Below are 27,386 nucleotides of genomic sequence, written 5' to 3'. Positions count from 1 at the left end.
GAAATGAGGAACAGCATACACTTTCTTTTTATCATGCCCCCTAAATACAATATACTGTACAGAAACAAGTGTACATGAAACAAATGATGGGGGGGAAAGTGCTGTATAAAATATTTCAGATTTTATGTAGAAATAATTAATATACCTCTTTATCATTTATTCACTAACCTACCTAAAAACCTCATGTAAAGAAAATTAAGGTGCTTTCAGGTTAATGGCTCTTACTAAATATGACTATTTTTAATCTGGTTTATAATAATGATGATGTTATAGCACAAATGCAGTACCAAGCAATACCACATTGTAATGCCATTTCTACCTGAAGTTTTGAATGAGTTAACTGCAATAACTTCGGTACATGAGATTGGAATGTGAGGAATTTTAATGGATTAAAAAAAAATATTTATATAAAAAAAGATGCCCTATTAATGACACACCTCAAAATGCAACCTACGATCTCATACTACCTATGCTTCCTACATTTAATGACAGCACACCAAATACCTCAGAGAACGGCAATACTTTTCCTGTCCTCTCCTGTCTGGACAGGCCAGAAGAGAACGGGTGGAAACAGAGATTCTACTTGCATCAGGAGATGCACTGTGACAGAGAAAACGTGCTGGGAGCGGTGAGATAATAGTTCACGCCTAGAAAGAAAAGAATGGCAATGGATCAAACTCTGCAATACCCATTAGTCTAATGACGCAGTCACGGGAAAAATAAATATTAGACAACACACACCCCAAACCTGCACATCTTCAGCTTCTTCTATATACTCGTACATCATTCAGTCCAACATTATGTAGGGTAAGATTTCATGAAGTGCAAACAGTTACAAAATGATGTATACACAGAGGCATGAAGCTACTGTGATGGGCTTGAGTTACAGAAAGTCTGACTACTATGACTTACCGTGGTAATGTCCAACTTTGGCATCATTTGTATGAACTTAAATGAAAATGAACCACTAAACTCAAAACTAATATGTTTATATCTTACAAGCACGTGCTCAAGGTATCAGATACTAGAGCGATTTCAAGGTGATAATTTGTGGAGAAAGCACTTTATTTTGCTTTGTACACCAGACTTTCTGTTCACAAAGCCAATTGAAGAACATGGGGGTCTATTCATGTAGATCTTGCGGTATGAATTGTTACTTTTCACTATATATCGCATCGGTGCGATGCGATATATAGCGGAGTTAAGTAGCAGTTCATATATACTTACCTTTCTGGCGAAGCGATGCAAAATCCAGGGCAACGGCAATCCAGTCTTTAGCTGTGGTTCTTGAAGACTGCAATGTTGAATTCAGGATCTCTAGTGTGCATGCGCTGGCAGAACAGGGACAGGGGGGAGGGGAGCTGAGCAAAGGAATTACACCGGCTGTTCTGGGGGGGCTGACGGAGTCTTAGGGCAGCAAGGAGTATAGTCACTTCATTAAGCAATACAAAGGGCAGGGCTGTGGCGGGGTGAGGCTGAGTTGCTGGCTATGGGGGTAACAGTCTGAAGGGACCCGGCATACGCTGGGCGACTTCACTATTATACTCTCCGGGAACGTCCCTGTAACACTCAGGGAGCAGGGGACATTTTCTCCCTGGCCAGTGTCAGGGAAGGGGGTGGGGAGAAGGCAGGGAAGCAGCTGTCCTCCCTGCTCTTCTCCACTCAGGAGGCTGTCTATAATGTCCTGAAATGGAGAATACATTTTTAGAAGTGAAACGTAAAGCTGAGCTTTCCATGCTTCTATGAATCGCTCTCCCCATACTAGTGTGTGGAGAAGCGATGTGTATACTAATCAGGGGCACCGCTGGGGAAATCTGAGATTTCTCCACGGTGACCCCTTCTATGAATAAGGAGGAGCAGTGAAAAGCCCTGTTATCACTGATAAAGGCCTTTTCACTGCTACATTAATAGACCCCATAGTGAAAATGGGATTTTGGTACCTACTGGTAAATCCTTTTCTCTGATTCCACATGGGACACTGGAGGTGCTTACGCTGGGGGTATAGAGGCGTGGATAACTGGAGCCGGCACTTTAATTAATTTAGAAGTGTGAAGCTCCTCCCCCTCTAGGCCCCATCAGCCCTCAGTTTAGAAAATGGAAGATCGAGAGGAGATGGAGAACGAGCTGAGTAATAAAAAGGAGTAAAGAACACACAATAACTGAATCATACAACATACGGAACAAGCCGAACAGGCAGGCAAAGAGCGCAGAGGTGGGCGTCCAGTGTCCCCTGTGGAATCAGAGAAAAGGATTTACCGGGGACACTAGGGGACACTGGAGGTGCTTACGCTGGGGACGTCCCAAAGTTTTCCCAATGGGCGGGAGCTCTCTGCGGCGCCTGCAGAACTAGACGGCCAAAACGGAATGCCGAAGCAGCAAACGTACCAAATTTGTAAAACTTGATGAACGTGAGAACTGAAGACCAAATGGCCGCACGGCACAATTGTGACGTGGAGGCTCCTCTACCGGCCGCCCATGACTCACCCACAGAATGTGTGGAATGAGCCAAAATGGATGAAGGAGGCCCACGGTCAGCACTAACATAAGGCTGATGAATAGTCAGCCGAATGCAACATGCCAAAATCTGCTTAGACGCTGGCCAACCCCTCCGAACAACAACATAGAGTACAAAAAAGCGACTCAGACTACGAAGGGACGCTGTCCTGGCAACATAGATGCGGAAAGCCCTAACCATATCCAAGGTAGAAGAACCACAAGAGTCCTTCACCGACGACTGTACCACAAGAGACTGGTTGAAATGAAAAGCCGACACAACCCTGGTAAGGAAGGCGGTACCGTCCGGAGTTCCACCCTAGGTGGCTATAAGACAGAGCACCCAAATCTGAAAATCTACTAGCCGAAGCGAGAGTCAGGAGGAGGACAGTCTTTCAATCCTGGTGCTTAAGATCAACTTCCTCCAAAGGTTCAAACATGGTCGACTAAAGAAACAGAAGCGCCAAGTTTAGATCCCAGGGAGCTATTGGAGGTACAAAAGGGGGCTGCACACGCAAGACCCCTAGAAGAAACTTCTGCACCTCAGGAATGAGGGCCAATTTCCCTTGAAAGAAAATGGAAAGGGCACAAATCTGCACCTTTAAAGGTTCCCAGGCCAGAATCCAGACCTGTCCGAAGGAAAAGCAGAAACGAGACGAACGAAAAGTCCTAGACGGAAGACACCGACTGGAACACCATTTGAGATATAAGCACGCCAGAAGCGATGATAATGCACAGTCGAAACTGGCGTTCTGGCACGTATCATGGTAGGAATAACCGCGTCTGGTATGCCTCTGCATCCTAGGATATCGGTTTTAAGAGCCACCCCGCGAAACGCAGTTGTGCTAAGTTGGGGTGTATGAAAAGGGGCCCTGCTGTAGAAGATCCAGGCGCTGAGGAAGGGGCCACGGATCATTCGACAATAGGGACCGAAGGTCCGACAATCAACTTCTCCGAAGCCAGATCGGAGCCACGAGAATTACAGAGGCTGTCTCTTGTTTATCCTTTGTAGAAGACGAGGAAGAAGCGGAATAGAAGGAAAAAGGTAAACGAAGTCGTAGATCCACGGACTTGTCAGAGCGTCTACTGCTTCCGCTTGCGGATCTCGAGTTTTAGACACGTATACCGGGAGCTGACAATTCAGTCATGACGCCATGAGGTCCACCTGAGGACCTCCCCATCGACGTATCAGCGCGATGGATGAAGCATCCATTCCCCGGGATGGACATCCTGTCGATTTAGGTAATCTGCTTCCCAGTTGTTCACACCCAGAATTAATACCGCCGACAGGATTACTGACTGGTTCTCAGCCAACTGGAGGATCTGAGTTACATCTCGCATAGCCATGCGACTCCAAGTTCCTCATAGGTGGTTGATGTAAGCGACGGCCGTCGCGTTGTCGGCCTCAACTCTTACAGGACGAGCCTGTAGAAACTCTATTGTCTCTATCAGAGCATTGTAAATCGCTCTGAGTTCCAACACATTTATGGGCCACGTCTGTTCTAGAGGAGACCATCTACCCTGAAAGTGGAAATCGAGGACTACTGCTTGCCATCCTCGGAGGCAGGCATCCGTGTTACGATGATCCAGTCTCCCACTTTTCGAATTTCCGGCCCGCTAAAAAATTGGTGGATAGCGTCCACCAGAAAAGGGCCACTCTGGTAACCGGGCTCAGACGGATCTGTCGATGTAGAAGCAGATGAGACCCTGATCCCTGTGCTAACAAGTCCAGCTGAAAAGCCGTCCGAACTTCAGTGCCTCAAAGGCAGCTACCATCCTTCCTAAGAGACACAGACAAAGAAGCATTGACACCTTCCTTGTTCTGAGGACCAGCTGAACTAACAACAGGATATCCCTGGCCTTGTCTGTTGGAAGAAAAATCCTCTGTGATTCCGTATCCAATATCATGCCCAGAAATAGAAGTTTCTGGTACGGATTGAGATTTGACTTCTTGAAGATGACTATCCAACCGTGTTGGGTTAGAGTGGGATAGGTCAGTAAGGCATATCTAATAAAAGAGATACCGATGGAGCCTTGAGCAACAGATCGTCCAAATAAGGGATTATGCGGGGAGCCGAGGATAACCCGAACGGCAATGTCTGAAACTGGCAATGATCTTAATTAGGGCAACATGCAGAAAAGCCTGGTGTGGTTCCCAAATGGGAACAAGGAGATAAGCATCCTTGATATCCAGGGATAATAGGAACTCCCCTGGTTTCAAGCTCACAATGTTCACTCCTGATGACCGAAGGAGAAGGAGAGCGATCATGACTGACATGAGTTTGGACGATACATCTTCAGATACAGGTTTAAAGACGTAAGGCTTAGTATGGGTCTGACCGAACCATCCGGTTTGAGCACTACAAACAGGTTTCAGTAAAAACCCCATACCTTGCTAATGCTCCGGAATCGGAACTAGCACAGATGACACCACTAGAGACCTGAGAGCCTCCTGTAGAATTCGTAGTGAAGAATCGAGGTGGAGGTGGGGGCTTCGAAGTTTATTCGGTACTGTGAATCCACGGTTCTGAAGAGGTCTGGTTCCAAACCTGTTGAAATTCTTGCAAGCGGGCTCCCACCACAGGAGACCCCAGGTGGGACAGAAGACCGTCATGCCACCTGTTTCTCAACTGGTTTAGGCTCTGGTCTACATGGAACCGTGTGAGGACGACCTTTAACTCTGCCGCCTCCGGTTGAATGGGAACTTTCTGGCTCTACCACGAAAGGAATGAGGCGCTCAAACAGAATCAAACGAAGGTCCAGTGTAAGGTCTTCTGGGATCCTGAAATAGCAGATGCAGATATGCGAGCACTAATCTGACTTGTCAGCCCAGCACACCACAGCCTTAACCCAGGCGGTAACAAGGGTAGGTCTAAGTTGAGCTCCCGCTGCGGTATATATAGATCTTAGTGTTGTCTCCAACCCACGATCCGAAGGGTCCTTTAAAACAGTAGCTACAGACACCGGAAGTGCTGTTTTCTTAGAGAGACGGGAAACAGACATCTATAGGAGGAGGTGTTTCCCACTTCTCCATCATGAATGATGGAAAAGGGAAGCTAGACGGAAACCTACGTGGAATTTGGAACCACTTATCTGGCTGCATTGCTCAACAGATGCTGTCTTATAAGTAGCGCGCATCGAGGAATTCTTTGACCGACTCTTCTGACTGGAGAACAGGCATTAGAGTACGCTTTTGTGACAGGTTTTTTTTGGTAGGAAGTGAAGGGTGCAGGCACCGCTGCACCCCTTACCTGACCCAGGGTGTCTGGAGATTTGGTTAACCCAGCTATCCAGGGAGGTCAAGACCTGCGCGCCTCAGCCAACTTTGCTAAGTCTGACATAACTCCTACCACGTCAGTGGCCCATGGCGGTGTAGGAGAGTTAGTAATCGCCATCTGTGGATCCATTGTGTTAGCATCACATAACGTACAGCACCTGGTATTCCCAGGCGGTCCCATCCAAGTACTAACCAGGTCTGACCCTGCTTAGCTTCCGAGATCAGACGAGATCGGGAGTGTTCAGGGTGGTGTGGCCGTAGGCTGTACCCCGTGGCATGTGGCTTGGTCTGTTTGTTGTTACACTTGGAACAGACAAACAGCTTTAGAGAAGCCTTGGTTCTGTTGGATATGGTACACACAGTAACCCAGAGAAACACAGCATAGAACAGAAAAGACACAGACAAGATAAAAAACAAGAAGGCTGTGGGACACAGAGGAGGAGAAACCCCCCTCCCACAGATCAGACTCCCCTGCACTTACACCTCAGTTACTTACAGCCTCTCTACCAGGATGTAATCAGGAGATGTACTTGTCCTGCAGCAGAGGAATGGCAGCAGAGGAGTCCAGCCTTCTGTGTCTCTTACACTGCAATCGTCTTGTAATGGAGATGCAGTATGAGCTGCTGTGTATGAGAGAACGACAGCCCCGCTGTTATACAGCCAGAGCCGCGTAGAGGAGAGAGACCCGCGCTGCCTTTAAGCTCTGCCCCTTCTTTATGCCCTAAAGGGCTATACAAGATGTCTGGCCATTAACCTTGCATGCCTCACCACATGTACAGCGGGGATAGGGAGAGCAGGCGCAGCCGCGCGGTAGCGCACTTAATTAGCTGCCCCAGGCCACTTAATCAGCGGGGAGAGAGAGATAGCGCTTTAGTCTCCTGTAATAGCAGTGGGAGGGAGAGCCGGGTGCCGCGCTATAGCGCTCTTAGTCAGCAGCCCCGCGCCTCCTGTAATAGCAGTGGGAGGGAGAGCCGGGTGCCGCGCTGTAGCGCTCTTAGTCAGCAGCCCCGTGCCTCCTGTAATAGCAAGGGGAGGGAGAGCCGGGTGCCGCGCTGTAGCGCTCTTAAGTCAGCAGCCCCGCGCCTCCTGTAATAGCAGGGGGAGGGAGAGCTGGGTGCCGCGCTATAGTGCTCTTAGTCGGCAGCCCCGCGCCTCCTGTAATAGCAGGGAGAGGGAGAGCCGGGTGCCGCCGCGCTGTAGCGCTCAGTCATCAGCTCCGCACCTTGTAATAGAGCGGAGATAAGGAGACTCTGCATTAGCAGCCCTGCGCCACTGTAAGAGTGGGGTTCAGCGCCTTAACAGCGGGAGGAGGGAGAGCGCACTTAGTCAGCAGAGCAGGGAGCCGTCTGCATTAGCTGCCCAGCACACTAAGTTCTGTAAGAACGCTGGACAGCGGCGGGTGCGGGAGCCGGGGGATGCGCAGGTGGTTACTCACCGCGTGGTCCCCGATGGAGTCTCTCTGCAGCATTCAGCACTTCTCTTCTTCCTTGTTGAGAATGTGCTTTGGTGGTAAGGAGCTGTCAGTGCTTTTAGTATAAGCGCTGTGCACTCCTTCCTGCCTTCTATAAGGATAGGGCGCCAGGTACCCGGACCCCACTTTTAAAGAGGTGGCGAAGGGTACCTAAAAGTGTTAAAAAGATGCAAAAAAATAAAATAACCTAAATAAATAAAATATGTGTGTTGCTGGAGCACAGCAAATTGTGACCAGCTCCTAGTAGGCACATTTTCTAAACTGAGGGCTGATGGGGCATAGAGGGGGAGGAACTTCACACTTCTAAATTAATTAAAGTGCCGGCTCCAGTTATCCACGCCTCTATACCCCCAGCGTAAGCACCTCCAGTGTCCCCTAGTGGATGAAAGAGAAAAGTAATTTTGTGCTCATAAAGGCTGATACTCATCAACAACTAATATTTTGTCATCATATGGGAACTTTTACACATCCCTGAATATTTGGAAAGGTCTTTTCCTATTGCACAGGTTCTCAAACTCGGTCCTCGGGACCCGAAACAGGTCATGTTTTCCAGGTCTCCTCACTGAATTACAAGTGAAATAATTAGCTTCACCTGTGGATCTTTTAAAATGTGTCAGTGAGTAATGAATACACCTGTGCACTTGCTGGGTGACCTGGAAAACGTGAACTGTATGGGGTCCTGAGGACAGAGTTTGAAAACCACTGTACTATTGGATTAAATTATAGTTTTAACATTTCAGATAAAACTAGAAATGAGGGACACAACATAAAGATGTATATGTAAAAAGTAGTGAAATGTACTGACTTACCTTACACTGATCTTCCAACTTATTATGCCAATTATTCAAACGTTGCTCATTCCAGTTACCATGTTATTGTGAATCTCTGTCCCACATCCAGAGTCAGCGACTTATACAGACTGCACTGTTGACATCATTATATACCAATCGGGATTTGCCTGTTAAAATATATATCAATGGATTTTTAGTATTATACTGTTTTATTTGCTCTCAGAATATACAACACAGTGCAACCAACAATGAGAGAGAGTTTAACAAAGGCTAAAATATAGATCTGATATGAGGCAGCATAAAAGACTAATTACTCACTTTTTAAGGTATATAGGTTTATGTTCAACTATGCCATCCAAGCATTTAAAATGGTATAAACTTTACAACCTCTACTGTGTGATTTTAATGCATGTCTTATCCTGCTTTAAACTGTGTAACTAGCACTGCCAGGTGCATTATTCTTTATTAGAGTTGTAAACAATTCTGTAACTTTATTTTTGGCCACCATCAGGGGAAGGGGCCTGGACTGAATAGGGGACCACCATGACTTGCCTACCCCAGTCCCCACAAATTGACCTCTTTTTTTTTTTTTATTTGCTTTCATCTGGCAATGCAGTGGCTCCCAATCACTAGGAAACAGCAAGCATGGTGTGCATGCCATCACAATGATGTGTGCTCCCAGATGATCAGTTTTTGGGAAGTGCTGTATCAAAATAGGAAAGGTAAGAGCAAGACAGGAAGAATGAAGGCAGATAAATGGGCAGTGTATGTGAATTGATGGTAGGTTTTGGGGGCATTCTGTGCGGTTTTACTGGCATGTAAAGGGCATGTGGGTAGGAGTAAAGGGCATGTGAAAAGGTTTGAATGCCATGTGGGAAGTTTTGGAATATATGTGGAATCTGAATGCATGTGGGTTAATTTGAAGCATTTGGAAGAATTTTGGAGAGGAGGTGGGTCCTGTCTATCATTTATATTGTGCCCCACAATTTCTCATGTAGTGTAGTACCAAAATATCCTAAATTCAAAATTTGCAGATCTAAACAATCTGTTAATATACTGCTGAGTCTTTGACAATACTTGGCAGCTCCATTAAAAAGTAAAATATTATCTCCTCACACCATTACAGAACACTCTCCTACTCTCCTGAAATGTTTGGGATAGTCACACATTTTTGAATGTAAGCAATTCCTGCGTATATAACGTGTCACATTTGTGAAATCAGTTGAGTGCCTAGAAATTTGCTTTCAAGAAAAAATACAAATGGAAGATGCAAAACACTTCCTACTTAAAGGTATAGGAACGCAGATGGGTTACTCGCACCTCTGACCCGCTGTAGAAGGTAAGGCTAACACCTCCTTAAATGGTCGCTCTCCTTCTCTACTCCCATGTAATTGGTCCCGTCATGCAGAATTATATCTCGATGTTCCACATTTGTGGAAAACAAAGCGCATTTGTGCTTGTAATCACCACTTGGCAGGGAACACACTGTATACACCCAACTTTCCCCAATGGATGGTACTAACGTTTGCCTGGAAGAAACTTAGGATTTCTTGTTATCTATACACTTGTTGTGGTGCCAAGAATTACTGCAACCTTCATTGTTATCTGGGTGAACTCATTTAGTTATCACCCTCCACTTGGCCTGGCTTGGCCTAAAAGATAGATTGCTGCTATAAGCACAATAAGTGACTGGTGATTCCAGTGTAACGGCTAGTGGAAGCCTAGGACATGGTGTCCAGATATCAGAGTAGTGATTCTCAGCACTACAAGTACAGAAAGAACTCCTCGACTTCCTAAGAAGCCCATTTTAAAATATTATATCTGGTATCATTGACACTTGCCCACAATGCATTCTGACTTTCTGTAGGTGAGGACACTGCAGTGCATACATTTTTTTACAAATCTTGGAAGTTTTTTTGATCATTAATACTGACATGCAGACAGCAATTAAGGATTTTATACTCACATTTCAAGCCAGTAGGCCAGTTTCCAATGCACATTACAGTGATTAGAAGCCTCTAACTACAGGAGTTATCACAAAAGGGAAAACGCTTTGCAGCATTAGAGAGGTTGAAGCGAATGCAGGGCCAATTGTAATAGCCTGCAGGTTGTAGAATGTGCTGATGTCTCTGCAATTTAGCCGCAAGATTTAAAGTGCCATTTTAATTAATATTTGTTTAAGGCAAATCCAACCTTGTTGTGCGGAAAAAAAAAAAAGAAGTTGGCATTTTAAATCTTGAAGCTAAATCGCCAAAATATTGGCACTTTTTACAATCTGCAGGCCATTTTATTTGTGAGAGCCAGCTGGTGGAGCAGAGAGCTGGCCGCGTGAGCGTATAACGCCCCTTCCCTGCTTTTCTCCATTTCAGTAGGCAAAAAGACACAAAACGCCATCTAGAGATGGAGTTATGTTTGTCAGAAAAGATGACAGATGCTTTGGTTCTCTCATCTATTTCAGTATCATTCCTTAAGTACCATTCCCCCTTTAAAATCTATGGGGGCTGCTGGATAAGAAAGGAGAAATGTAAAGCCATAGAAATCTGTTATTTGCCCACACATTTGAACTAATTAAACAGAGATAACAAAATGTTGAGCTTTCTCCACATAAATGCTGGAGAAAATAGGTTTTTAGTTTATTAAATAGACCCATATGAGTTGGATGTGTTGTACCTCTAGTCTTCCTATAATATAGCCAAATACATATGTCCCGTAGATGGAACACTGAGCCTGATTCATTACGGATCGCAACTGCAACAGCGTACGCAGATCGGCCGATGGTGTGTGCATGAGTTAGCATTGCAATAGCTCTGCCATCACACATGCAGCAAAAAAGTAATCGCAGAATGAGTGACTGGACGTTAGCGTTTGGTGGTGGTGACGGGGGAGTGGTTTTAAAAACGCAGATCTGCCAGTCTGTTTGAACGCCAGTGCATGGGTGTGCATAAATTAGCCACTGTGATGGCATATGCAGCTTGTGTACTCACTGATTGCGATGGGGTTAGCAATTTCTGAGTAAGGTCAGACCTGTTGTAATTGTGCGTGATGGGCTGATGTTACTCGATATATACACAGGACTGCAAGGTATTACGGATGTGAGATAGGGGTAGTGAGCGTCTCTATGCTGACTGTGCGATGGCATTAATTTGCATATTTTACGCAACAGACCCGCGTCCGTAATCCGTAGTGAATCAGGCCCACTATCACCACAATAAAAAAATTTGTCTGGATTAATTATGGTTAAAACTTGGATATTATTTTTGCATCAACTGATCTGTCTTATCAAAAGTTGATTAAATTGGGATTAGTTAATGTTAAAAAAAATACAGTAGCTCTGGCTGTACTTTAAAACAAGTAGAAGCTACATTTGTAATGTTTCACAGTCCATTTCTATTAAATGTTTGCATTTAAGTTAATTATTATAACAAAGTGTGCAGTTTAAGACCACTTGCTCTTAAGGTTGCCATACACCAGACCAACTTTCCTCCAACCATCCAAATAGTTGGTTGGTTAGAATGAAAATTCGGTAATGTATGGGAGCAACTGACAATCAGTAATTTTCTCCCAAACACAGGTAAACAGACGGAAGCTGTTGTTCAAACAAGATGTTTAAATCAAACAGATTTAACCAACTTCCCAGAATGACCTTTTTTGTGTTTTCTGGTGTTTGGGAGCAAATTGCTGATTGTCCTTTGCTCCCATACATGACTGGATTTTCATTCCAACCAACTAGTTGGATGGTTGGAGGAAGTTGGTCTGGTGTGTGACCAGCTTTATTGTGGCTCATATCGTCTGAAATTAAATTCACCTATGACTGTAAATTGTAAGGACAGAGATGAGTAAAATAAAATGTAATTTATGTGAGAAAAGCCCAAGGCTCATGGAAAACAAGCAGGACAGAATCTCACTGCTACTTCATAGTAATGTTCCAGCTTTGCCCATAAAAAGCACCAAGATGGGTTCCAAGGAGACTGTTCAACTTAAAATCAATAATTTGGTAAATATTCCTAATTAAGTTTAAAAAACTGCCAGAGATTTAAATGGAACCTGCCATTTCTACATTTAATGGTGTCTTTTCAAATATCAGATAAGGGCATGGCCGACATTAGAGGGGTACAGCTAGTACTAATGTACCGGGCCCAGGATCACAGGGGGGCCCGCAATGCCAATGATCCCACCTGTGAACTGCTTTGTCTTCACAGGCAGATGTCTGCTTGAGAGAATGAAGGAGTTTGCTAAAGGGATCATTGGCACTGCGGGCCAATTTCACAAATAGCAGATGCAGAATAGGAAGATTTAGATGGAGGCACGCAGGTTGTGTGCATGGGGGGGTATGTACTGGGCCCCTACTTCTCATAGGAGGGTGAAGGCTGTGCGCTTTGGTGAGCTTGGGCTGGATCCTCTCTTCCTCGTTGCTCATTCAAGGACTGCTGTGGTCCTTGGATGAGGTGTCGAACGGAGGAGGCGGACTGATGTAATCTAATAAGGATGGGTATCCTGAGAGTGGGGACAGGTTATTGATTGGGCAGGGGAGTGAGGAACAGACTAGTCCACACTATGATGGGGCTGTGGGCAATGGAGCGGAGGATGTCTGCTGATAGGATCACTAACAACTGGTACCTCTCATACAGGAATGGGGAAATGATCACTGGAGGTGCAAGGGACATAAAGCCAGAAATACTAATAATCAAACACAAATGCTGTCTAATGATTCACTGTTTTATAATAACTTATCTACTTCTATACCACTAAACACAACACATCGCCATGCAATACAACATTAGGTGGTCTTCCAATCCACTAGGCGTTCCATGGATGCAACTCATTATTAACAGGTGCTGCAAGTGCTTTTTTTCATCTCAGCTTCATTCTGGTGACCGCCTCGTCCATCTCCTATTATAGCCCCCCCTCCCGACTCACCGTGATTCTACTCCCCGGGTCTCCCTGACTGTTCCTTGACTGTCACTTTGACTCTGCTCCCCGTTGCTGGTGGATGCTGATCAGAAGTCGAATGGACAATTAGAAGAAAGACCATGTTCAATGCCACATTACTGAACCAAAAGACAACAGGTAAACACAGGTGCATACTCGGGGTCGGAGGGGGGCCTGTCTGTTTCATCTGTGCGGAGACTGCAATTTCTGATGGCAGCCCTGGATAAGGGCATGACTAACAATTAATACAGGAAAGAATTGTCAGGAGGCATTTAATTTATTTTTCATATTATTAGATTAATTTGGTCACTCGCCTGCTTTGGTCTACTGACTTTAAAGATATAAATAAATAAGTGATGATGCAAATAATCAGAGAATTGATGGTTACAACTTACAGGCTGTCTCAGACTGGCACTTCTACCAATTTTTATAATGTTTCGATAAAACTACTCCAGCTGTACAAAACATACTGCACAATATTAGAAGGTATGGTGTTACTGATACAATCAATAGCGGTACACCAAGGGGGAGATTTATTTGCTTCTGTGTAGTGTAGCTCCCATCTAAAGTGACCGGGAGCTATTCAACTGTTTTGTGTGACCAGCCATGAGGCTGCACTTATCGCAGATTTCTGCTCACACCCTCCTGATTGTCAGCAGAAATCTGCATATAGTAGGGCTTTGGGGCTGGATGCGAGTGTCGGGCACAGCTTAACTGCAGCATGCCGGGCACTTAGTATGGGAGAAGCCACTTAATGCGACTAATCCTGTGTATTAGGAAGCTAGGATGCGGACATTGCACAAATTGAATTAGCCCCCGGCGACTTTAGACAAGAGCTAATTCTCTCAAACAACTGAATCAGCCCCCAAGTATCTGATAAGATGCAGTTCATGTAGTTGTTAAGAAATATGCTTAGATGTTATTTCCTTAACTATTGCCTATAAAAGAGATAAGACAAAACATGCCAATTTCCCAAAAGGTTATTTATCTATCACCAGTTATTTATATAGTGACAGTATGTTCTGTTGCGCTTACAATTGGGAACAAAACCATAATAAATCGAGACTGGGTAATAAGACAGAGAGATTAGGAGGACCTGCTCACAATCTTACAAATAGAAATTTGGTACAAGAGGATATGTGCAACATATTATGTATCGGTCCAGCCAGATTGCAGAGGTTCTTACTGGGCTGTATGATCCTTCTACACAGCAATGTTGGCCTCGGGTCAGCGGATTGTGCGAGTGTAGAAAAAAAACATATGGAAACTTATACGTCGACTGTGTAGAGGGGAGTTAGTTGGATAGCACAGTCTATGGAGGGATGTGTATGTATCAGGAATTTGGTAAGCTTGCCTGAAGAATGGAGATTTTACTGAATGTTTGGTAGCTAAAAGTCTTTGTGAATTGCTATCCCATGCACACGAGTGGGTACAGCACAAAAAAAGTCCTGTAACAGTGAATTGCAGCAGGTACTGCGTGTGGATGAGAGGCACAGATCACGTGTAAAGTGGAGGGGTCAAGCTGGGAGATATTCTGACATAAGCAGAGAAGTATGTTAGTGTAGTGTTGCTTATGGTCTTTTATGTTAGCAAAAGTATTTTATATTGGGTTCCATCAGATAGAGGCAGCCATTGTAGGAACCAGAAGAAGAATGCTTTGTGAGGAAAATCAGCCTAGCAGCTGCATTCAAAATAAATTGTAGGACTGAAAGCAGGGGCATCTAGAGGAAGGGGGGAGCGGGTACTACTTACCAGGGCCTGCGCCAGCAGGAAGGGCCCGGCGAGGGCACGGTTCAGTAGCACATTTGGCAGGGAGATAGAGGGTACTGCTGCTGCTCAGTGGGAGCAGTCTCTGTATCAAGCCCAGCTCACGCTGCTCTGTGATGGGCTGCGGAGGGTTCAGGGAGGCTGCTGCATGGGGTGGCTGATCGCACTAATCACCTGCCCCCCTGGAACTGCCCACAAGGAACAAATCTGCCAGCCTTCCCAGTGCCGCAAAGTGGCGTTGCACATTGTTTGCGGCGCTGCACAATGGACTAAAAGAAAATTAATTGGGAGGGGTGTGGACACGCCTACTTAATTTGGCCAAGCCCCCTCCATATACCCGGGCCGTCAATTCAATGCTCTTGACGGCCCTGGCTGAACTCTGATTAGGGAAAGACCAGCGAGGAGGCTATTAAGATAATCAAGGAAGGACGACTCCCAGATCCACCCAAACTATGCACATTTCTATTGAGACAAAGTTTCTATAGGGTAGTTTTCTAAGATATTTGGCACTCTGTTATTGATGGTTTTCAAACCACTAGCTTTACTAAAGACCAAACTACTATAAAACCACCCAACAAGCAGTATTTTAGAATGTACCACATTAGAAATTAGATACATTTTCAGGTGGCTTTGACTAAATATCGAGAGCACCTGAGAACGGTGTAAGAAAATCGTGATTGTAAAAAGAACATCTTTGATGCACTTCTATTTTCCTATTACACAAAACAAAAGCGTAACTTGAAAATTATTCCACTAGAAATTTGCTTTGTGGGAAATTTCACTGTGATATCTTTCGTTTCTATTTAGCATGGACACCCAAGAGAGGATATCAGCACAATAAATTGTGTTGAAAGCATGTGCTTTGAACATAAGAATTGGGGGTCCTCTACTTGTACATGAGTCTGACTCATCATTATTTTTTTTACTCTGTGTTGCATGAGAGATTATGGATGCACCAACGTGAATTGCAATTGTCTAAAAACGATTGAAACAATGTAATTAATGATGCTTATACAAAAATGTATACTGGCAAACTGCTCTGTTGTACAGCTCTGCCCTAATGTCTCTGCAGACTTTACATAGAAAGCAACTTTACTGATACACACAAGGAGGTGCAATTGCCACTGACTGCTACTACAAAGATAGCAACACACCAGGTTATGAGAGAGTTTTATTGGGTGACTAGTAAATCATCTGGCAGCTTCCCTTTCCTCTAGGAAACCACTCTTCCTCTCTCCAGGTCACACACATTAACCCAAGATTGTTAACTCCTCACACAGGGGTACAGAACAGGGGACAAAAGATATTGACTGATAGAACATGTGAAGCAGTGGCTTACAAAAAATAAATAATTAGTTACTGAAATGTTTAGCCTTATTAAGTTGATCTAAAAACCAACTGTAAATACTGAATTTCAATGAACAGACAAAAATCATTCAGACATTTGTATAACTAAAGTCACAAAGGCACAAGAAAGTATTCTGCTTAGCCAATCTGGTTGGCAGACAAAGTTGCACAGTAACAGTCACAAGTTTATGACCCAGGCCCTGCTATAAGGGATACCATGATTAATGATAAGGATTTATAAAATAGCATTATTAAATGTAGTTAATTATTGTTTGGTTGTAGGTCATTAACCAACCACAGGTGCAGCCGTTCAGTAGACACCTGCATCTAGATTTAGGTGGCAATTTAAGATTGGGGTATATCAAAATCTAACAAGGTCAGTGATTATGACATCAATGTTACACTAAATAAGTTTGATTTCATTATAAATCTTATTATTCACCTTGCATGTACAAGTATTCCACCAAGGACATGGAAGAGTGTGACCTTTTGCACTGTTAAGTTTTATTAAAACAAACACCACATGAAACACAGGAGGTCAATCAGACCCGCTCGTGAGCGCAGGACGCTCGCAAGCGGGTCGATGGTGCCGAATTGCGCATGTGCACGACGGAGCCGTCGTTATGGGTCTCACACCAAAGGGGGCATGCTGTCGATGGTGGGTGACAGCACGCCCCCTTTGGTAGGCGTGCCGGGGGCGTGGCAGCCAGACAGAGGCGTTCCCATGGGAACACCTACCGTCTAAGTCCGGCCCCACTGTCATCACTAGTGATGTCATTGGGAGTGATTTTGGCTCTGATAGAGCCAAAATCACTCCAGGGCTTGCGGTCACCGAGACCCTACCGCAGGGTCTCGTCGCAAGCCCGATGGTCGCGATGGTCCATCATCATGGACGCTCGCTATAGCTGTGGGTGGTAACCCACAGCTATGCGAGCGTCCATGAGGCCGCTCCAAGTTGAGGGAGGAGGGCCCTGATTCAGAGAAGCGCTCTGGTCAGAGCGTCCGGCTCTGAATCAGGCCCACAGTCTCCCCTTTAAATGAATTAAGTCAGATTCATGCTCAATGACCTCCTGCCAGCAAATCATGGCCATAAACAGAGGAGCTAGATTCCTTCTAACATAATTATCTCTATTATTACTATTATTATTGCGTTTATTTCTATATTGAGTATGAGATCATTGCACAGCTCGGAAGAAAGGGTTAAACATAAAGAACAAATACTCTCCATTCCTTATGGTAACTCCACACCCTTTCCTTTTCTTAAGCTTATTACACCCACATAGCAACTACAGTATACAAAGTTGCCTCTGACCTTGCCGCCCACGCCTGGCACACTGGAGAAAGTTACTCGGAGATTTATATGTGTGTTTAAACATGTAACACAAGACCCATTTCTACTTCCTGGCTCCTTCAAATTTTGTATATAGATTATTAAACTTTGCAGGTAATGAAGTGAAACACACTGCACTTCTCTGTGCTGCGTAATTACTTTGTGAGATGAAATAGGGTTACAAACATGGGGCCTGATTCAGCAAGGATCGCTATTGCGATCGCAGCTGGGACTACGCACGCAGTTCAACTGCGATAGTATGCTACTTCATTGCGATTGCTATGCCGTCGCAGCACTACATAAGGACGCCCAATTTACCTTACACACATATCTGTAATGTTTAGCAAGACTGTGAAAACATTGGTGCAATCGAGTACCATCGCAGCCTCACGCACACACTTGCACAAGGCCTGACCTTACTCAGAAATTGCTAAATTCAGAGCATGCTGTGAGGCTTCAGGCTGCGTAGGGCATCGCAGTGGATAATTTATGCGCGCACATGCAACGGCATTCAAACGCCCTGGAACGCCTGCGTGTCGCCAACCACCCCCCCTCACCACTCACAAATGGTACTTCCTGTCAATCACTCTGCAATGGGTCTGCGTACTCACTGTCGATCGCAGTGGCCAGCACGTGCACTGTAATGCATACGCAGAACACAACAATCAGCCGATTGCGTGCACGTTAGCAACTGCGATCCTTGCTGAATCAGGCCCATGCTCTTATGTTGAATGAAGTCTCTTTTAGTACCCTGTAGATTTCTGAACTCACAACCTTTAATACAACATATAGAATGCCATCATTTTCACTGTAACCTCTTGTGTTCTCTAATTCCGTTATGCAGCTAGAGAAATGCACTTTGATAGCATATCCAAGTGTAGCACACTGCCAGAATCATTTATAGAGAAATAATTTGCGTGTTAATTTTAGAAAACATAACACTTATAGCCAGACTAATCTGAAAAAACTGACCCACAGAGGGAAGATATCTTACATCAGCAAGTCAACCAAAACCTAGTAATGTTGAAATTGTTTATTCTAATTTTGTCGATTGGCATTTTTCTTATTGCAAGACATAGGGTTTACCCAGTGGCTAATTGCCGCACTGGACCTATTCAATTAGCGGGGATTCCTCGCGTGGGAGTCCCCGAGAGCCCGCGCGCGAGTCCCCGCAGTCGGACTTTACTTTGCATCTCATGTAGGTGCGAGGTAAAATCCATGTCAAATCGGCCTCACGCGCGAGCAAAATGTACATGGATTCCGCAGTTTACACGGAATCAGTGTTTCTGCACGCGAGTCCCGATTTTACTGCGCGGGAAAAAGGCTATTTAATTGAATAGCTTTTCCCTGCGCCCCGGGAATTTAGGCCGGCAATTAGTCGAGGGGTAAATCCAGCGGCTAATTGAATCTGCCCCATAGTAGGCAAAGCTGGAATGCTGTTACTTGATGTGACACATAGGTGGTGCTATTGGGCCTTATTTGAACCAATTCAGGCTGTTCTGCTAGGCTAACGAGAGAAAAAAAAGAAAATGTTTTAATATCTGATGCAATTAAGAAGCAAGTGTTCATGCACAAGTAATGTAACACTGTCAATTAAAATTAATAAAAAAATTATTCTACCCAATAGCATCATAGTTTAGACTTTTTGTGTCTTGAATGTAACCATTAAAATATAGAAAAAATATTAGCGGACAACAAAAAAAAGAAGACAATTTATCAATTTACTATAGTTAATTTTGTTAACACTAAGAATATGTGGCATAAACGTGAGAACAAATAAATAGTCTTTGCCCAGAAACTGGTACATTAATGATAAAAATAGTATAGGGCAGTGATTCTGCACCTGGGTGCCGCAGGGCACTTGTAGAGGTGCCACGGGTTGGTGGGACAGGACCAAATCAAAGTATTTATCGTAAATGTGATAGGGAAAACTAATAAAAGGGGCTGTCAATCATAACATGTGTGGACAAATAGAAGCACAATCCTGTCCCCATCACATAACTGACCCTAAAACTGGGTACACACTGTACGATGGTGAGACCCAGTGATGCAGTGAACGATGTAACGATACATAGCACGCCGTACACTATGGGGCTCATTCAGAGCCGCTAGCAAACGGCCCGATGGTAACGCACTGCGCATGCGTCACGTCCGGGGTGCGCGAGGCCCACTGAGCGACTGAAGTTCAGTCGCTATGGGGTTCGCTACAAAACAGGAGGGCTGTCGATGGTGAGTGACAGCTTGCCCCGTTTTGTGGGCGGCTGAACAAACGCAGGCGTTCCCTTAGGAACTCCTGGCGATTGTTGGGAGGGGTTACTGACATCACTATTGATGTCAGTAGTGGACTTCCTGCTCTATTACAGCAGAAAGTCCACTCGGGCTTGCGGCAGCTAGACCCTACCCCAGGGTCTCGTCACAAGCCCGATGGTCGCGATAATCGCGATGGTCTCCTGGCCGCTCGCACAAGCTGTGGGTGGTCTCCCACAGCTTTGCAAGCGGCTGGAGGAAAAATAAATAAAAACGACCACATTCAGAGCGAGCGCCCGCCAGTAGCGAGCGGCTCTGAATCAGGGCCAATGCACAATGCGCCATAAGATGGCGCATTGTATTGTTACTTGCTGCATGTGACTAATCCGTGTAGTACATTGAATTGTTCCATTAGATGTGCAGCACAGCATATGGGATGATTCAATGAACAACGGCCAGGATCGGGCATATACCTAATGCGCTCTGATCCGCATCGGGATGATATATCATATGGTGTGTTCATAGCTTAAGGATGACAGGTAAATACAATTTACTTAGTTTTATTTTTTTTCAAATGTCTCCATAACAAACTTTTGACCTAGGGGTGCCGTGAAAAAAATGCGGATACTCTAGGGCACGCGATTCAAGAAAGTTTGGCAACCATTAGTATAGGGGTAAGACAGTAAGTGTGACATCATATACCACAACCTTTAATTTTATTTGGTACGTTTCCAAAGTGACATCTACTATTTGGGCAGAGTAACTTTATTGAGTAACTATGAACAGACAAATTAACTGAGTGCAATAAGTGCTCCATACATTTGGCAGTGTGAAGGTGACACCCCATGCACAGCCAGGGCAGGGTCAGACTGGCACACAGGAGTACAGGGGAAACCCCCGGTGGACCCCACTGCCTGAGGGCCCACCCCCTCCTCAAGGGCTCAGGTTCCAGACTGTGCCCTTGTATTATATTGCACAGGACTTTGGTGTATTTTCTACAATGTATTGCTGTTATTAGTCTGGTACATTATTATGCATTCACTAGCAATATTTACCATATCTATATATTTTAAGGGGCCCAGACCCAATTTGCAGGCTGGTCACACCCCTAAGTATGGGCCCCAATCACTGCATTCCCTTGGTAGGTCCTTCACGCCCCAGTCCGACACCGAGCCAGGGTCATTCAAGCACTTTATCAGCTGGATCATAACATGGGAGACATGTAGAAAAGAGAATTGCCTAGGCCTCTGTAATAGTGTTCCAGTTTAAAATTTATTAATAAAAATTAAGTTGCAATAACTTTTTTTTCCCATTCATTTCTAGATTTAAACGAAATAATTTTATGGATAGATACATACAATGTCCATGCAAAGGCCACAGAGTGGCCAGTTTGACAATTGGGCTGCCGAAATATTTTGACTAAAGACATTGCATTTAAAGAGTTGATATAAATTTGTTATTTCACATTAACTTACAGTCTAAGTCAGGAGCTGTTACGGACCATCTCTAATTTTATATACACTATAGATCAGTATTTTGTATCTGGAAATTATTCTTTTAAAAGGGGCTGATTCAATTACCCGCGAGCTGCCACCAAAATGGCTTTTGGCAACTTTGCAGGATGTGTAATTTCTAGGCAATTTCTGCTCGCAGCCTACATCCGGAGGTTCACGCATCAGCAACAATTATTGTGCTTATGTGAGCTGGAAGCTTGCGCGTATTTGAATCTGCCCCTAAGGTGGAATCCAATTAGCCACAGGAATTACCCGCACCTCTCTGGGAAATGCTATTCAATTAAATAGCAATTTCCCTATGCAGTAAAACATGGGTAAACGCCATGGCTAAGTGTCAAAATCTGCATTTCATAATTACCTTTTATTTTAATAGTTCAGGTAATCACACCTCACTGTGCACAGGATGTGTCCCAAAATGCACAGGATCTTCATGGAAGGGATCACATCTTTACAGTTTTGCCTATGAAAATCTCTATATTACTCTCTTACAGAGTAAGCAGAGGCAAGGTTTGACATTAATATAGAACATTGTATTTTACTGAGCTTAATAATATACATGCTAAAAATAAATATGCCCTATATCAGTGGTTCCCACACTTTCTTGGTTCATGGCATCCTTAGTGTGTCAAAATGTTTCCAAGGCACCCCTAGGTGCTAGCGGGACCAAACTCTGAAAAGCTGTGCTTTTCGGAGTTTGGTACATAGGGGTTAGACTGTAGTCCCCATTAATAATAATGTGGACTACAATCTGCAGATCTAATTAGCCTTTTTTAGGAGATTTCTGTGAAATCTCCTGCATTAGGCCATTAGCACATAGCAACAATTCATAAAATTATGCAGAAACTGCTATTTCTAAATAATTTTATGAAAAAAATGCTTGATACATAGGCCCATAAATCTAAATCAAAACCCTTAGAGCTGTCACTTGGGTATGAAAGTGAACACACCAGAAGATTGTACTGCCATCCTCAGGTTTCTCTGTGCGGCTTCTGATTGGCTGCCAGCAAGACTCCCATCGCCTTCAGCAGAAAAGGAGGACAAAGGTAAGTGGTAAAAAGAGAAGAAGTGGAAGAAAAGGAGTGGCAGGAGAAAGTGCAGGGCATGAGGAACAGTGGGTTGTGAAGGGCACAGGGGAAAGGTGGGTGGTGGGGGGACATGGATACATGTATTGGGGACTGGATCAGCATGGTAATATACATACTGGGGACAACATATACACAAACACTGGGGCTTGGATGAGGGGGGGCATGGTGACATACGCACTCTGGCTTGGTGGGGACATGCTGATGCATACAACTGGGCCTGAGGAGGGGGAGACATGGTGATACGGATACAGGGGCCTTGAGTGGAGTAGTGAGACTCTTACACTGGGTCCTTGGGGGGGACATGGTAACATACATGCTGGGGGGGCTTGGTGACATGCTGGGGGAGGGGGCATGGTCACACTCACTAGAGCCTGTGGAAGGCAAGGGGGCATACACAATTGGGCAGGGGGGATAACATACAGTACTTTTTGCTTGAGGATGGAAAGGAAACAGCTGTACAGTGATTTAGTATAGTAGTATAGGAAGCTGGGGCAGAGCAGCAATGCAGAGACTGTAACCTGGAGAAAAAAGCTCATCACAGGGAGTGCAGCATGTACAGCATAGAGGAGGAACTGCGCACCTCTATGGAAATGAAGACCAGGCCCCCCTCCGCCCCTCCGATGTTCCGCAGCTGCATTTGGGTAGGATGAGGGGCGGGTAGGTGACGTTATACATCACTGCTGGAGCCCACTTCCACTCTCAGTCGGCGCCCACAGCTTCCACTCCGCCCACATCACGCCTCCACATGCAGGCAATGGAACCAATCAATCACATCTTGTTTGTTTCAACCCCCGCAGCCGCCGGGCAGGCAGCTGTATGCCCGGAAACTTGTTTATTAAAAAAAAAAAAAAAAATGTATTCAATACATTGTCCTGCCAGAGAAACTCTGGACCTCCTGGCCAGGGGCTGGCTGGCAACTTTTGGCCTGGGGCGCAAGTCCAGGGGCACTGGCCCATAAACAACGGCTTATGCTTAAATAGAGATTGCGAGGTCTCGCGTGCAGACCGACCGTGAAAGCGTGTCCTAATCAATGGCTCAAATAGGGATGTTAGATCTAGACGCCTGCCATTTTACCGACGCCGGAAGACCGACGCCCGGCATCCCGATCGAAGTGATGCCAGGCGTGAACAGCCGCGGGGGGGGAGGGTTAGGTTTAGGGTTCTCGGGGGGGACTTAGGGGTAGGCACCCCCCCCCCCCGGGAGGGTTAAAGTCAGGTTAGGGGAAGGGAGGGTTAGGCACCCCCGGGGGGAGGTTAGGGTCATGCACCCCCCTGGGGGACTTAGGTTTAGGTCGGCGGGGAAGGGTGGGTTAAGTTTAGGCACCCCTAAGGAGGGTTAGGGGGTAGAATTAGGTTAGAACATACTTACCTTTTGCTTTTGACGATCAGGATTTTCACCCTTGCCGGGCTGCCGCTGTCAGGATTTGAACTGCTGGACATGTGTCCGGCGGTAATACCTACTACACCCCTTTTAATTTACAGTGCTCTTCTCTATAGACATTATTGCACGTAATCACATTTCTTTCAATATATAAAACATTTTTATGCCCAACACCCCCACTCTTAAATAATATATTTTATGCCTATAACTCCCCCAAACCTTTATATAATAATTTATTTTATTTATTAATTAACAGATATTTATATAGCGCACACATTTCGCAGAGATTTACAGAGAATATCATTCACATACATCTCTGCTTCAGCGTAGTTTATAAATCTATATTCCCTGTCACACGTATACACATTACAGTTATTGGTTTTCTTTTGTCAGAAACCAGTTAACCTACCAGTATGTTTTTGCAGTGTGGGATTAAACCCCCACAAACATTGGAAGAACATACAAACCCCAAACAGAGGACCTCATTCAGACCCGCTCGCAAGCGCCTGAGCACTCACAAGTCAGTCGATGTTTGGCTGTGCGCACACACAGCAGCCGCACTGTGCATGCGCAAGCCCCAGAGCGAGAGAGAAATTCTCTCGCTCCGGGGCTCACTACAAAAGGGGCGGCTGTCGATGTGGGTAGTGTGTATTCAAATATATATATATATGTTATTGTTAAAAAGATGGCTGCCGGTTTTACATTTATGTATTTCACCTAATAATGGTGGATGACGTTATATAGTCCCCGTCTTGGGGTATGTATACCATCAAAATGGCCACCATGAGCAATTTATAAGGCGAAACGAGCGCCGCTATATGCTATACTATAAGCGGAGTTAATCCCTGCCCCACGCAAGATGGCTGGGGATTAGGTATTCATTAAGGCACCACTAGTATGGCGACGAACTCGGAAGTGCGTGGTCGCGAGTCCGGGATAAGAGGATAATACATTATCCTCAACCAAGATGGCGCCCAACCCGGAAGTGTGGTGCCACACTTCCGGTGCACGGATTACGATGTAACACACCGAATAAGGAGTTAGAAGCCTAAAGTTTGGTTGGATATAAGGCAGATATGCATGTGCTGCAAGTCTATGGTAAATACATATTATGGACAGAAGCGGTGTGTTGTTTATCAGTGAATGGGATAGATGACACAGGTTGATGACGTCATCAAGATGGCCGCCGCGAAACGGAACACGCGCAGACGGCGTTTCTAATTATTCCTATGTGAAATTTGGGCACACCCATATTAAGGGGTATATAAGGAGGCACTCTACCATCTGGGCATCACCCCTGAGGAAGTCCAATTAGGACGAAACGCGTTGGGACAGAACTGGTTCTCCTGTACTTCCAACAGAGTGGACTCTATTCTGCTTTTTACCTAAGATAAGCAATATCTATATATATTTTTAATTCTGTTATTTATGTTTGTCTGGATAATAAAAGTATTTACGGAGTTCTATCTCCTTTTATGACTCGAGGCTGGCTACCCCTGATATATAAAGTAGAAGGTGACTTCTGGCAGTTCACAAAACAGGAAGAAGCCTTTTGTTATATGCATTACATTTTGCTCTATCTGGTACGCAGAAATTATTACTATTTGCCACTCTAATGGTCAAAGAAAATACTACACTATAGTATAGAAAATACTTACACTGTAAGAGGGTACCCGTCCTTGGATTGTTATCCGGAATCTATTGGCAGTTTTGTTTCCTGACCATAGGAAGTTGACCTGGACATCAGATAAGCTTTATTGAAAGTTATTGTTTGGTACGCACATTACTTATATTGAGCACTATCAGCTTTTTATTTAAATACTACACTATTAGGCGCACGTTTTCTTATTTTTCAGCACCCTTGTTTCTCCGTTTGCCATACGGATTTTTAGAAGATTGCGGCCACCTGTCATCATCAGGAGTGTTGTTTCACATTCACAAGTGCCACAAAGAATTTATTAATGACAATTTTTGTTATAAGACTATCCACAGAAGGTTAAAAAAGGTTGTGCGCTAGTATTTATTTTCTGCAACATATATATATATGGAGCACTTTTCCCTAAATGCAGCAATGTATGCACATACAACACCTGCAGGAGAGGCCCCAGTGTATTGTAACTTCTTGCATGTCAAACACCGCCTGCCTGGAGCAGCTGGGTGTCGGTTGCAGGGTCTTGCGGGCTGTGTGGGGAGGATGGAGACCGCGCCCTCCAGGCACCCGGAGACTGATGCCTGCTGCTGTTTCACGGACACTTCCCCCTGGCTTCGCCGCATGGGCTGAGACATCATGACGTTTTGATTTCTCTCCACACAGTGGAGGAGGTAGTGGCTGAGCAAGGAGGAACGGAAGAAGGGAGATCCGGGGGCAGCCGACGCTGGGAGCCGCTTGCTATCAAACAACGCAGCGCGGCAGCGAGCGCCTGGCAACTCAAGTTGTTACTGTTACTAACGGACAGGAAAAGACAGCCGGGAGCGCTGCACACGTGTGTGATGTATTGCGGTAGGCGTCTGGTGCTCCGGCCTGGTAATACAGAGACTGCAGGGCTGACTAGATACGGCCCTGCCTGTACTGCCCGATCGGATGTGGGCCGCGGGCCGAATATAGCTGCCCGATCGGAGCTCAGCTGCGATTGCGGCAGCAAGCCAACGTAGGGACCGGCCCAGCGGGGACCGGCCCGGGGAGCAGATGGCACCCTGCCCCCCAGCCCAGCCTGCCATTGCTCCTGGCCACAGCACTCTTATAAGTGCGCTGTGGCACCCCAGGCTTTATGCTTTATTTTCATTCCTCTGCAGCAGGTTTCCATTATTTGATTTATTTGTTAACAGTTATTTATATATTAATATAGCGCCAGTATATTCCATTGTGCATTTGTGGAAAAAACAGTAATAAAATGAAACTGACTAGTAACAAACAGACAGACAGAGAGGCAAGCAGGCCCTGCTCACAAGCTTACAGTCTATACAGAAATAGTCATTTGATACATGAGGATAAGTGCTACATATTGCAAAGGGTCCTACCAGATTGCAATGTTTGCCATGTTAGGAGCAGGGACGTTTTAAGAGAGGAGGGGGCCAGTCTGCACCCTCTGTTTGGGCCTCCTCCTCTCCGTCAGCGCACTGAGCGCGGAAGATTCCAGGAAAATGGCACCCACGCCTTTTTTCCCGGGGGATATCTTTTTTTGCACATGCGCATGCACTGGGAAAATGGCCGCCGCCAGTGATTTTTTTTTTTGCTGCTCTGCGGCGCCGATACGGCACTGTGGAGCAGCACATCGGAATCTGCGGAGAGGTAAGTATATTCATTATGGGTGTAGGGTGTGCAGTGTGCCTAGGCCCCCCTGGACCCAGGGGCCTGTGTGCACTGCACACCTTGCACCCATTATTAAGATGCCTATGGTTGGGAGGCAGGTCCTTCTCTAACTAAGCAGGCAAAGTTTGAATGGCACATGGCAGCCTTTTGGACTTGCTGTGCAGAAAATAGATTAGTTGATTGCACAGAAGAAGTGCCCCTGATGTTATGTAAATGAAATGCTGCCAGGATCCCTTTTTGACCTGTATGATAATAAGGACTGATTGTCCTAATGATATGGGAGGAGTTTCAGCTCTCGTAGTGGAGCAGAGCAGTACAACTTTACTTTTTAGCATAGCTGCAGGTGAAGTAAATGATATATGAAATATGTATTCTACCTACATATATAAAAATTAAAACTTTTGGGGCTTAGCGATCCTTCAAAATATGCAAAAAATAGATATAC

General features: G+C 45.1%; 1 long non-coding RNA gene and 1 pseudogene across 1 annotated transcript in view; both read right to left on the bottom strand.

Annotated features, from left to right (window-relative positions):
• Window positions 1-425: 425 nt before the first annotated feature.
• LOC148529158 (uncharacterized) overlaps window positions 426-27,386 on the bottom strand; it is a 156,755-nt gene continuing 129,794 nt past the window's right edge. The window contains exons 3-4 of the long non-coding RNA XR_015877842.1: window positions 8,051-8,199; window positions 426-647 (exon numbers count right to left, since the gene is read on the bottom strand). This is a non-coding gene — a long non-coding RNA (uncharacterized LOC148529158). The remainder of the gene's footprint in view (window positions 648-8,050; window positions 8,200-27,386) is intronic.
• LOC148529159 (5S ribosomal RNA) lies at window positions 5,917-6,033 on the bottom strand (annotated as a pseudogene).

The sequence above is a fragment of the Taudactylus pleione genome, unplaced genomic scaffold, assembly GCF_031769625.1.
Source record: "Taudactylus pleione unplaced genomic scaffold, aTauple2 ptg000086l, whole genome shotgun sequence".
NCBI lineage: Eukaryota > Metazoa > Chordata > Amphibia > Anura > Myobatrachidae > Taudactylus > Taudactylus pleione.
The sequence above is the reverse complement of the archived record's forward strand: the minus strand, read 5'-3'. Positions and strand labels throughout refer to the sequence as shown.